Raw genomic sequence first — 14,110 nt, 5'->3', positions numbered from 1 at the left:
TTGCAACAGAATTGCGTTGCTAGGCAACAGCTTGGGTCCATGTGTACTTCCTATCAGCTGATGACATTCACATACACTGCAACAGGAAATAAACTGGGACACATTTAGAATGTTTACGTTTAAAACTGTGTCAAGGGTCTAAATATTGTATATTTGTGACATCACAAATGGACAGAAATCCTGACAGCTCGTTTCAAATGCAGAGTTTCTGAATACGGGCTGTGTGTATTTCCCTGTGGATTGAGTGTTTCGATACTTTCACAGTATTTATATATAGGACTTAAGCCTGCTTTATAATAAAAAAACATGAAAATCTCACTGTTTTATAATATTGGACCTTTAAATTTCACTACTATTTCACGAACTGCTGTGTAACTGGGCTGAATAATTACTTTCCCATACGTCTGCTGTGACAAAGGCCTTTACTTGTACGACTTGTACTTGTTTTGACTTGTCACAGTAGGGAAAGCACAGGTGTTACTAAGGAGGCTTTCACATCAGGGACCCGGGCCTGCATCCCAAATTTAGACCAAACCAGAGTGGTTGGTGATTGTTGGAAAGACTAACGACGAAGGTTTTGGTGAGTTTTATTTTGTTTCTTTCAAGTTTGAATGAAGTGTTTTACGACACACTGCCACCAGAACACTGATCTCAAGATAAACAAATACACGTTGATGATGACGCAAGTGTACGGAACAACTTTACTGATGTGGAAGCTGAGCATACTCGGGCACGGTACGAGTCAATCGTACCTAATAACACTAACAATTTCTCGGTTCTATTTAAATGTTCCAGTGAGAGCGACAGTGAGCCAGCATGCACAATACTTGGACCCTGAAATCAAAGCAGCTAAATGGAATTCAGTTTCATTATTTACACGTGTGCTTTTCGTACTGTGACAAGTCAAAATGTCTTCCGTGAAAAAGGCCCTTTCCTACCGCTGCTGCTATATACAGTAAATACTAAATGTGATTTTATCTGCGATGACATTTTGAGTTTAAATGTTTCCTATCTCAATACTTGCTTTCCCCCCTGCATGAATGAAATGGACCATGGTTCATTTACCAAAGAGTCTCTCAGATGATACTACCCTGAGACCAGACAGGTCCTTCCTGTAAGGTTATAAAGCTCTTAAAGAGAAGCAGGGCGGCTGCTGTTCACTGCATCCAGTCAACACTTCTGTTTTCCCACACAGATTACATCTTTGCTCCCAATCAATAGTCGGCTTGTTGAATATAGTGGGAAGTCTTGGTATCTTGTTAGGCTAGGCTCTACAGGAGTTATCTCTGTGACCAAATTTGTGTCCCCTAGATACTGTATATATTTTAGGTCTAATTTGATGTTATATTTGAGGAAATGCAGGGCTCGTAGTGATTACTCACCAACAGAGTCTAATGAAGTCCACAGAGGTTCTTTTCTCTGACCCACAAACTAATTGGTTGCGGCTGCTCTATTCAAACTCACAAACACCTACGCTCATGCATATTATGTAAGCCCCCAGATGGACCTAATGAATCAAATTGATTTATTTCATCTGGCAATGCTCATAATGTGCCAAAAATGAAATGGGGAAAATGTGTGCTTCTTGGGTGCATTTTTCAAGGTTGTAACGGTTACAGACGATACCTTCCAACAAAGCTGGCGCTCTCACCAAGAAGCACTGGAAGGGAGATATGCGTAAATTCTATGACCGGCACATATACTTCCCCCTTTTGGGAGAAAGAAAACCAAAGATCAAATAGACTTCAATGTAATTTGACGTATGTTTCGATTGTAATTTGTTGTAAAGTTCGTATGCATTCATCTCGTTATACAAACGATTGTTTTATATATGTCTAAAAATTATTTTGCGATCTTGCCAGAACCTGAGCATTGGCGATACCATAATAATTTAAGGTTGATCACCGCCATGTCCCTTCAACCCCCAAGAAGAGTATTGGGCTTTTAAGCAAATTTTCATAGTGTCCAAACGGCGGTACTACAACTACCGTGTCTGTCACATGATGCCGTTAGGCCTAAAAATACTTTTTCCCATAGACTTACATTGGGAAAGAGACGTCTGTAAATCAGCGGATAGTTTTTTTTTCAGGTAAATCAACTTCCCAGTACGAACACTTGAATAGCCCTGAGACCCAGACCGAGGGCTGGAACGAGGGCTGGGAGGCGGGGCTAAAGGAAACGCTACTGCGCCCGCTCTATGGGCCCAATGGATGCGGAAGATCGCCGGATGATCCGGGTACTTTATCACTAGGCAGTCGAACCATTTTGGCTTCATGCGCCACTGAGCTGCTCGGGCGCTCACCTCCAACGCTGTATCCAGTTCTCTTTAAACATCCATACGTCCAACACAGTGGCTGGATATTGCTTATCCAGACATCTCTACATATTTGATTGAATCACATTAGGCTATGGATTTAGTTGGAGACGACAATCTGATGCTGATATAACGTTAATGTATGACTGTATTACTGCAGCAGCCTCACACTCAAGCTAACCTTAGCTAGCCATGCTAGTCACTGTCACCAGCATCATTTAGCAATTTACCACACTGACAGTGAATATTCATGTATCGTATTTGCCTCAAATCTCAGTGTGAAAGCCTTGGTTAACCCGCTACACAACAGCTTTTCGTCATTTTCTCTCCTGTGACAGCGAGTTTCTTTCCCCCAAAAAGGGAAACGCTGGTCTGGTCCATAGCTTGGAGCCATAAAGCCCCTCTATTATATCTTGTTTAGGACATGGCACGGGAACAAATCAGCGTTTCTGGATTTATTGTTGGCGCAACCAACCACACAGCAACTCTTCCGCATAGCGTTATTACTATTACCGGTTTGTTTAAAGTAGAAGTTTGGAGACATGTTTCAACTTCTGGTCACGAGAGCCTGCTCTGGATAATGTATTGCCGGTCTGATGTATCGGCAGTAAGTTTCTTATCCATTTTGGACAAGGTGGCTATCAAGAACATGGAACCCAAAATGGAATTTAAATAATATAGGCCTACATATAATTGTGAAATGTTTGTTATTTTGGTGATAGTGGCAGCTGGGTCTTTGTTGTGATCCCTGAGTTTACTTCTTCTAAACTGGGTCTTTGTTGTGATCCCTGAGTTTACCTCTTCTAAACTGTAACCAGCTTTAGCCTCACCAGCTGACCCCAGACTCCTGCAGCATTAACCCCGGCCATGTAAACAGGAAGCTTCAGCAGTTCACTGGGTGATTGTCTGAATTTACACTGCTGGTGTCAGAGTTGATTACTTCCCCTCACGTGACACTACACAAATGTGATTCTGTGTTGATGGCTGTGAGATGACCCGACCTGTGCCACAGCAGCGAATAAAACATGGACCCAACTGTGACCTGTTATGTTTTGTTTTTCCTCTGAGATGTTTAAAAATACATTTCCAAGAAAAGTGTTTTTGTGAGGGATTGCATTTATTACAGGACACTTCACCCTTTGCCTAAAGTCGCTGTGTTTCTCAAGTACCCAACACACATCTATTTTCAGACACTCCCCTGAGACTCACACACGCAACAGCAACGTGAAATATTTGTAAAAAACCAAGCTTGTTTTTGGGAACAAAGATTCCCTTCGAGAATTACGCAATGACTTTTTAATAAAACTGCAAGGAACCTCAACCTTTCCACCCCGCCAACCAACCACTAGCCACTACGACTACCACCAACACAACACTCACACTGGTACAAACAGCCCTCCTGTGTCTAATGCACTTCTTAGACAGCTTAGTTGGATTGTAGTTACATTGGCAAGTCTCATCCTATTTGATGGATTAGCTGTTCTTGCCTTTTGCCTGCATGCTACTGACTCACATTCAAGGGTGGAATCATTCATACAGAGCCGCAGTGCGTTTTGTTTGTATAGTGTATTTACACAATGATGTTTGTAGACATGTTCATTAGATTGTAAATTGTTGTATATGTATATACAACATATATTTATTTTTTTCACCCCTATCAGGTGCTATAACCCCATAATGTATTATATCTTCAACTGTGCAATACTGACTTAACAGTACAATAATTCAGTTGTGCAATAATCTGGTTCACTCCGGCATTAACACTGCATTCATTTATACAGTACATTTAAACTAATATTCTTATTTTACACTATTCTTGCATTTTTATAAATGCATGCATTTATATTATTTGCATCGATCCTATTTTTCGCATTATTATTTGCACTGTTGATACAGTATATTTCTTATTTATATTTTCTTATGATTTCTCTATTTTTATATATTTATATTTATATTCTAGAACGGGAGCAAAACGTAACTCAATTTCCCCCCCGGGGATCAATAAAGTATTTCTGATATTGATATTTATTTTCTTGCCGGAGAGAGGGAAGTTTGTCCCGAAGCTTGCCGCTGCATTGATACCCTTCACCTTAAAGAAGGGTTCTTCATTGAGCTGTGAGTGTGACTACAAACGGAGTTCAGTCCACCACGGAGTGGGAAGGCGTAGGGGCCGGATTGGATTTGGGCCTTTGAGTCCATGTATGTTTCAAGGTTAAAGAGTGAGAGAGAAAGCGAGAGAGACCGGTTAATGAACCATGATTTCAGACACCATGATGCACATGATATGTAACACAGTTCAATGTTCCAAACAACATTCATTTCGTAATTTTTTACTGTTTTTGTCATCGCAGCTGCGTCTGCTCTGTTACTTTTTGTCCATACATCCTGCACTTATTTACTCTTCCTTCCGTTTCATTTGTTTAACACATAAAAACACGTCCAGGCCAAAGTTCACTACCTGCCTTTCAAGGTCATGAACCAATTCTGACGACATAAACAAACCTTCTGGGGTCCAGCTTTTATTGGAAAATACCTGCCTACGTACGCTTGCTCACTTGTTTGTGGGACGCAATTTTCTTAAACGTTTCTGACATTTTTTTATTCCTCCTTTTTCATTTCACACTGCAGAATTCCCTCTGCAGGTGAATATTTAACAACATGAGGCCTGTGTAAATAGGTTAGTAACTTTTCAACCTCATCAGATACTCCATTTAAAGGAATTAATGGAGCAGTGCCATCTCTCTCTGAGCGGGTGTTTGATAAATACCTGATGCTAATGTGGAAGAAAGGCAGACCCAAACCCCACGGATGGCATCAAAATATGTAAAATCCCCATAATGCCTGCTGTGAGATTAATGTCCCTGCTTTGTTTGTCTCTGCTAATGCTTTCTACTGGCTGGTGGCCAAGGGGATCAGGTGCATAAAGAATGGTCTTGTTTGGCTTTCATTTGATGGCATTTCACAGTCCACGGTTTATTAATGACATGGAGTAAAGTACTATAGGTAGCAAACATGTAAAGAAGCTACATTCAGAGCATTAATATAGCAGCAAACAGCTATTTGCTATGCAAAGATATAGTGGAGTAATGGTGCCCTGAGCAGAGAATAGGTGTATTGTCATCAGAGCTTCTCTGTTCTTTGTTTTGGTAGCCAGGACAGCCACACGTGCATGTTAGTGCATGTGAGTACCTCCCTTTTGAAACTGTTTCTTCCCCTTCTTCCCTTGTGTTCATGTCCCACTGGCGAGCTACAAGCCGCCGCTCCGCACTCTGCGGGCTGGGCATACGTGGAAGAGCGATGCTCATACGGCAGTTACCGCTGACAATACCGCCCCAACCCACGGTTAGCGCCGTTAGCACCGTTAGCTTGGCCAGCCACCACTTTAAATAAGTGAAATGTTGCGTTCCATAAAACCCACGTAATTATCACCTGACTGCGGTTCCCCTCAGCTCAACAGACCTTTATTGAGGGCGGACTGTCCTCAGTCTGAGGGGTCTCCGCCGGCGATGTCAGCGACCCGCCTCGTTTACCATGCTTATGCTGTGTGACTTTTTGCCATCAGCATTCATAACATACTAATTCATACAACCTTTATGATTAAATTGTTTACTAGAGCACCAAGTTCCTCATATTGATCTAGCCTTGTAATTTTGCTCTCAAAGTGCTCCAAAGCCGCCCCCCCACACACTTCAAAACTCATTCCAGCCCAGAGTTTCATTCAAAATGCCACATGCATTGACCTCTGGGGGCAGCAAATGCACATTCTAATGCCAGGTCTGAACAGGACCTCTGACAGGAATTCATTAGAAGAGCAATATGTATTTATATATACTTAGTTTAGAGACAGGTTTGTGTTCCTGCAAGGCATTTCTGCCTGTCGCACCCATTGATCCCAGAACATCTTAGGATGGTGGGGAAGTGGTCAGGGACGTCCATTGCCGCTCCCTGCAGCTGGATTTAGATGGTACGGTACTTCCATTATGTAGCTTCTTGCTTCCCCCAATTCTTGTCCCTTCTTTGTGGCCATAGCCAAAAACGTCCCTTTTCAGCCTCTTCGGACAGATGTTTGATGGCTTGCTTGACTTTCCCTGCCGTGGCGCCACTGTCTCTCAGGAAGTTGGTTGAGAGGCTTACAAAGGCACTGCAGCCAATCTCCACTGGGTAGGTTGTTGTTCTCCAGCCATTCTCTTGGCATTTTGCCACCAGATCGGCGTACCGCAGTTTCTTCCTCTCGTATGCTTCCTGGGTGCCCCCTTCCCACGGAACTATCAGCTCGACTATCGGAACATGCTTCTCGGTTGCTGACCACAGGACGACGTCAGGTCTCAGTGTGGTGGTGGTGGTGATGTCAGTTGGGAACCACAGCTGCCTGTCCAGGTCTATTCTCATTGACCAGTCCTTTCCTAAGGCCAGGACTGATGTTCTGTCCTGTGAGGGGCAGTTTTGCACCGACTGTCCAGCTGTTACAAAGCGGACAAGTTGCCTCTGGCAATGTTGGGCTTCTCATTTGCCAGGATTCTCACTCTCTCTGTGTGTTCCGCCAGCTTTCCTAGCACCTGGTCATATACTGTATATACCGCTTTCCCCCGCATGAGCTGAGAGGATTCATTGTGTCACTTTGTCTTAAACTTTAAGGATTGTACCTTTAAAGGCATGACCTTCTACTACACTGTAAAAAGTATTAATAAATTCAGTCATCACCACTATTGTTTTCCAAAACTACCTAGGTCCCAGATCCTGTTTTTCCAGGACAGAGGCTGCAGTGTTTAGCATTGCTGTCATGGCTACTGCCATGCTCCGCAGAGAATATTATGCCTCCAAGTCCTGGATCTGTAGTCCTAATCCAAACCGTTTACAGACACAGAGAACAAAGCTTTGCCTTTATTCAAACTCCAAAACAGGGGTATTATATATCCCCTTTCTCCTGTCTGTTCTGAGCTAAAAATGGTGTGCTTCAGTATGTACACGATGGTGGCCAGCTCATGATTTAATGGATTTAAGTTACAGTGACGGGAAGAGACAGAGAGATTAAGAAATGTATTGTCAAACACTGGACTGCCTGCTCACATTCAGATAATGAGTTGTGAGTAGCTTTAAGGGAATTAACTGAAATGAGAAAAGTACAAAATGTAAGATGCAATGTCATCCAAGTATGCTGTTAGCATAATTGTAGCTGCGATGGTGGCAGAGCATACCAGCCATTTAGTGGATGATTTTATCCAAACTACCAGCTCACATTACAGTGAGTGAATACCTTTATAAGAAGAGGGTGCAGTGGAGTACGGCTGAATTTGTCATCCAGTGTCATACCACAAACAACGCAACCAATGCATCGGTAAACAATTTATAATGTTGTCAATAAAATGTAGACAATTAAAAGAATACATCAGACTGGTAATACGTCATCCAGAGTAGGCTCTCACGACCACGCAAAAGATATAATAGAGGGGCTTTATGGCTCCAAGCTATAGACCAGACCAGCATCACGTCATCACCGAGGCTGCGCTCCCTTTTGGGGGGAAAGAAACTCGCTGTCACAGGAGAGAAAAAGCTGTTAACTGAGCCTTTCACACTGAGATTTGAGGCACATACGATACATTAATATTCACTGTCAGTGTGATAAATGGCTAAATGATGCTGGTGACAGTGACTAGCATGGCTAGCTAATGTTATCTTGAGTGGGAGGCTGCTTCAGTAATACAGTCATACTTTAACGTTATAGCAGCATCAGACTGTCGTCTACCACTAAATCTCAGCCTATAGGTCAAGGACAGTTGGCTATTAACATGTTGGTTATTTACAGACAACACTTAGTCTAACGTGATTTGATCAAATATGTTTAGAAGTCTGGATAAGCAATATCCGGCCACTGTGTTGGACAGGGAAGACTGAAGGGACATGGTGGTGATCAACCTTAATTTATTAAGGCATCGCGAATGCTCAGGTTCACCCATTATTAGATGTGTATAAGACAAACAGAGTCAAAATTTCCCATGCATTGAAGTCAATGGGATTTCTGTTTTTCTTTCCCCCAAAAGGGGGCGTGGCCTGGACTTTTTGCGAAGTACCCGTATGTGCCGGTCTGATGTATAGTTCTTCTTTTTAGGATGTGCATTTATTTATTATATTTAATAGATACTGTTTCCAGTCTTTATGCTAAGCTAACCGGTTGCTGGCTGTAGATTCATATTTACCATTCAGCAACCCGTTCTTATACCGTAATCGCTTCCTAAACCTAAGTAAGTAGTTTGTTTTCTAAGACTAACCAAGTCAAACTTTTACTAACCAAGTAGTTTTGTTGCCTAACTGATATGTGCGCCATGTGTTGCTGGACATTCGTAGGAAAAATCATTGTTGAAAGTCGTGCTGACTTTCAGGTAAATTTGTGTGTCTGTGTAAACAAGCCAAATAGATTAAATTTCGTGACTATTTCACAAACGGCCGTGATACTGTGTTGGCAATTAAGTTGTATGGGAACGTAATTTTGTAGGAGACAGGATTGCATCTGAGAGTGGTATAAATCGTCTCATTTAACTCTCTGCAAGAAAGCAAATTCGTAAAATTTTAAACTATTCCTTTAAAAGGGAATTGCCTCAGCCCCTCAAGAGAGACATTACATGGATTTACACAGCGCATGATTGTGCCGACTTTGGCCATGTTTCCCTTTGGTTTATAACTCCAACCACAGCACCTCTCAGCTGTGACAGCATAACAACAACATAAAGCTGTTTTATACAGCAGCTCAGCAGTGAGGTAAGTGGAAAAACAGAAAGGCTACATTGTTGTTATTGGTAGTACTACTGGTACTTTTATTGAGTCTTTTAAAATTTGACACGATTACGTCTCCTTGATTTTTTACTTAGCATTAATTTGCAGCGGGTACAGCGGAATCTGTCACTTTGAATTAAGCACAGTCATTCTATACTCTCGTGCGTGATCGTACAGTGTTACTGAGCTTCATTTAAAACTAGGTTCCAGATCCGGAAACCACTTTGGAACATGCACAAAACCCCTTACTATCCTTTGTTTGAGACCACGAGTTTGAACAATTTTCTTGAAATTGTTGCATCCTGAAGCAACTCACTGCAAACTTCAAATGTGCCTCCTTTTTCTTACTCTTTTTTTTTGTCAAGCATTCATTTCTGTTTGCCCAAAGTTTCCCTGAGCTAAGCCTCTCTGACCTATTACCCAAAGTCCCACAAAACCGGGTTTGTTCAAGTCCCTTTAAAAAAAAAAAAACACGTTTTTGCCAGATGTTGTTCCTTGTTTCTTTCCACATACTCATAAAAAATTGTTTAGAAAAAAAAAGAAAAAGAACGTTGTAATGACATCAGGATCTGTTTGTTGTTGTCCAGAGCTGCAGGAGAGTGATGTGCTAGTGGGTGTATGAAAAGTGAAGTCATATTTCGGTGAGTGCACCTTCAGGAAAGGCAGATCAGTCTTTCTGCTGTCTCGTTCCACCGTGTTTAAAGTTTCTACAATGCCGTCCTTCACTTCCTGAGCCTGCTTCTCAGTCTCTCTGAATGAATCCTCCTCCTGTCTGTCCTTGACTCCTGCCTTATTCAAAACACCCCCTTCAGCAGCATGTTTACATCCAGGCTGAGCTACTCTTCTGCCTCTTCAAGTCATTATGTTTAATAGGATGTCACAGCGTATCCGGCACCGACTGTTCCTCCACCGACGGTTCCATGTTCTCGGACTTGTCCATATTTCTAATCACATACATATATAAATACTGTATTACTAAAAAAAAAATTTTTTTACATGAATCAGTAAGGATCACCTAACTGTGCAGTTCCCCTTGGCTCCAGGGAGCATTTCAGCATCTCATTGCTTTGGTTTTACGCCCCAAAACGTTGCTGTTTTTGTTCACTCTATATCGCTCTCATCAGCTTTGTTTTGAGACGCAGGCAGCTGTCTACCATGGGAAACCTCTGATAAAACAGACGGTTAGACTGTTGTCAGGCTATTTAATAGGTGTTATCAGTCGCTATGAGCCCCATAGATGTGGGACAGTAGGGGCCTACTACGCCCACTAGTAGGTTTTAACATCTATTCACATGGTAGATCACTGAGCAGAAGCGGAAGTGAGGCGCTGTAGTATACACAGTGTGAAACTCTATAAGGGGTGGAGGTTGGGCATGATAGACCGGAGTTCGCATCCCATATAAAACCAACAACGTGTAGTTGTTTTTGGAATTATTTTAACACAAAACACAATGTTTTTACCTAAAATGCAACGTTTTAACCTAACCCTAACCCTAACCCTATACCAAGCTTAAACTAGATGAGACTAATAGTTTGAAACATTCCTCACAGACACTCAATCACCCACCAGACCCGGAAACTATTTCAAACTAATACAAGTCATACACCACAAACACATAGCAGAACAAGCAATTACCACACAAACATTTCCATCTGGGCTGATGAGACAAGTCAACAAACTCAAAGCCTTCATCAAACCATCCACGCCAACAGAAAATACACGTAGGAAAATACAGGACAATACAACACACTGGATGCATACATGACAATATTACAGGAACACTACCAATCCACCATACTTAACCTCAGTAGCACCACCCGTAACCCTCTGGCCCTACAGATATCAATTGGCTGGGCCAGAAAGCGCTACGGGCACAGATTAAGGCCGGAAACCATACACACAGTAGAACACACCATAAACATACATACACAACAGACCACAGCTAGCAACCACACTACCCTTCCATCTCTCTCAAAAGCAAGATACAGGTTGGACAGCTCCCTGCCCCCCCATCCCGGAGTTATCGGACGAAGACGAATCCGGACACTGGCGGCTCCACGCAAGTCCTCCCTCTCTCTAGGACCACGCACCAACCTCTCAGAACACATCCCCAGACATAATCAACAGAACAACCGGAAACCCCTGCTCCCTACCCCACCACAAGCCCAAGCACCTCCTTTTACACCCAGCCAGCCCCCCACCGGACCCAGCACAGGCCCCCCGACCACCTGTGAAACCAGCCCTACAGCCATGTCCCCCTCTACCCTACACACAGAAGACACACAAACAACCTGGAAAACCCACACAGATACATCCATACCCCGAATACAAACAGGAATCCTTTCCCCTGCTTCACAGCCAGACCTCCCGTCTACCCTTGAGAAAACGCACCCTTCTTTGCCCTCTCACAGCACAAACCAAAGAACCCCAACAACGACGAAGACCACCCAGCCAGCCCCCCAACCCATCAACCCACATTCAGGAGCCTCTACAACCACAGAGCGCCCTCTCAGCCCCCTCACAACCCGGGGAACCTGAAACTTCCACCCCACTACTCCCAGAAAGGATAAAGAAAGTCTCCTGGGAGCTCAAACGAGCTACCCAGGGGACCAACACAAACTACCCAAACCCCCAGCTTTCACCCATTTGACCTACCATCAACAGTAAGACAGCAACCCCACTTTGGTCACCATCACTCACTTTCCCAGACCCAACAACCCCCACCGAGCCCTCTTGCACTGAGCCTCCCTTCACCAAACCCAGCACCTCGGGGAGCGTCCTGGAGGTCTCTGTTCAGGTCAATGACACATCAGAAAAACAGGACAACACTTCTGACCTTGACTCCATATCTCTTACAACCCACAGGAACTCTAACATCTCAGGGACATAATCTCTCCCCTCTCTCTAACCCCTACAGATGGCGCTGGTGTCCGGACTGGCCTGGCCGAGCGGCAGACCCGAAACGATCAGCTACAGGAGGGAGCACATATGATCAGTGGGACTCTAAAGGCTAACACTGCCATCACAAGAGTCCAATCTGAACCCTCCAACACAGCACTCTTTTGGGGTCACAGGCAGGTTATGTTAGGGGAATGAATAGTTTTAGTATACCCCTTTTACGCTGACATGTATCTGGCTCTGAAGCTTGGTCAGTGTCCCTCATAGTCTGACACCGACACACCGGGCCACGCTTCAGCGTGAGACACACCAGGCTTTCAACTAACTCCAACGATTCAAACCCATCCGCGTCAGTATTAGACGGTCAAAACAAATGACGTAGTATAAAGAGCGAGAAAGTCTGCGTAGGGCGGGTCGATGGGTCAAACAAACACAAGACTTTCACCCAGGAGGCCGCTGTTTGTGTCCCGTGTGGAACCAAAAGTCAACATTGACTTAGTTTAAATTACTTTTTATTGCATAACAAAATCAATGAATAAATAAATTACTTGATAAATAAATACAATACTAATACAATGTAGCAAAAATAATATTACAAATAAATGTTGCCATTAATTAATTGATAAAATGTGACAAATTGATATTTGTTTTAATTTGCTTCTTTATTTATTCATCTTTGTATTAATTCCCTTTATTTACTTTTCTGTTTAATGTTCCCTTTTATTTATTCATGTACTTACTTTTATAATTTTTTAATTAATTTATTATGTATGTATGTATCAATTTATGTATTTATGCATTTATTTCTGCACAATTTTCCCTTTGCATTTCACCCCTTATTTATTTCTGTATTCTTTTCTTTATGTATTTATATTTTTCTTTTTCTCAGTCAGGTACTGTATTTATTTTCAACACAAGGTGGAAGCAGATACAGGGGATAGCGGTGAATCCATGTGCACTGTAAATCAGTTATGAGGCAAACATTAAGTATAGTTCTGTTTATTCAAGTGTTTTAATTTGTTTACTGAATCAACCATTTAAAGCCAGGACTCATTTTCATGGGTGGAGGCTCAGCACTCTGTGTAGTGTTGTAGAATCAACTTAAATCATCTTTCAGTGGACAAACAACAACATACAATAATCAGATGGTGTTGCTTTATGCTGGGTGTTATACTGTAATGCAGTTCATCGACTTCAGTAAGATATGAGTGAACACAAACATATTCAAACCTGATATCAAAACACAACAACATAGTGGTCAAAACAGTTAGGGGTTACTATAGTTCAAACTTCTACATTCTTATTGGACATTCATAAAAATGTCAACATACAATATAGATTTATTAGACACAAATGTAAACGGCTTCTACAGTAAGCAAACGAGTGGGAAACATATTTCATCGTGTACTGTGCTGTATATACAATGACAATTATCATCTCTTAAACACTATGATCAGTGGGCTGAATATACACATATTCATACAGCCATAAGACAAAGATAAGAGACAGACAAAAACGCTCTTGTACAAAAATCTCAATAAGTACCGTCAGAATACTTTTTGATACCACTGGCGTCCTGCAGAGACCTTACATGTCTATTTTTTATGAACCTGGGGACGTTCCATATCATTGTAAAATATCAAAAATACATGTCTCTCAATGGGGAAATTCACAAGTTCCACTTACTTATATTTGTTTTTTTCATTCGCTTTGGCTCAATTCTCCAATGAGAATTATCTTTTTTTCAAAACAATGAGCTCAAATCTCTGAACGATTAGTTTGTTGTTCTCAACAGATTTGAATTTCTCATTTATTCATGCAAATTGCAACGTGTTTTGGCACATGTAGCGCAAAAGAGTAAGTACAATAGTCGACAGTTTGCACAATAACCACTAGCCGATCAAAACCGACGAGTTGATTCTCAGTGAAATCGTCTGAATACTCTTCTCAACTTCTAAACATTCTTTCGTTTGAGCCGTCACATGACATACATGTATATTCCATAAATATCTATGACATGGTGTAACGTACTGTGAGGAGGTACAATTTTCTTTTTTACTGAACTACAGCAGGTTCTTTCACAGTTGCAGGGTTTGTTTTTTTGGCATGGATGTCATTTTGTGACAAAT

This window comes from Sebastes umbrosus, chromosome 6 (assembly GCF_015220745.1).
Source record: "Sebastes umbrosus isolate fSebUmb1 chromosome 6, fSebUmb1.pri, whole genome shotgun sequence".
Classification (NCBI taxonomy): Eukaryota; Metazoa; Chordata; class Actinopteri; order Perciformes; family Sebastidae; genus Sebastes; species Sebastes umbrosus.
Note: the sequence above shows the minus strand (reverse complement) of the source record.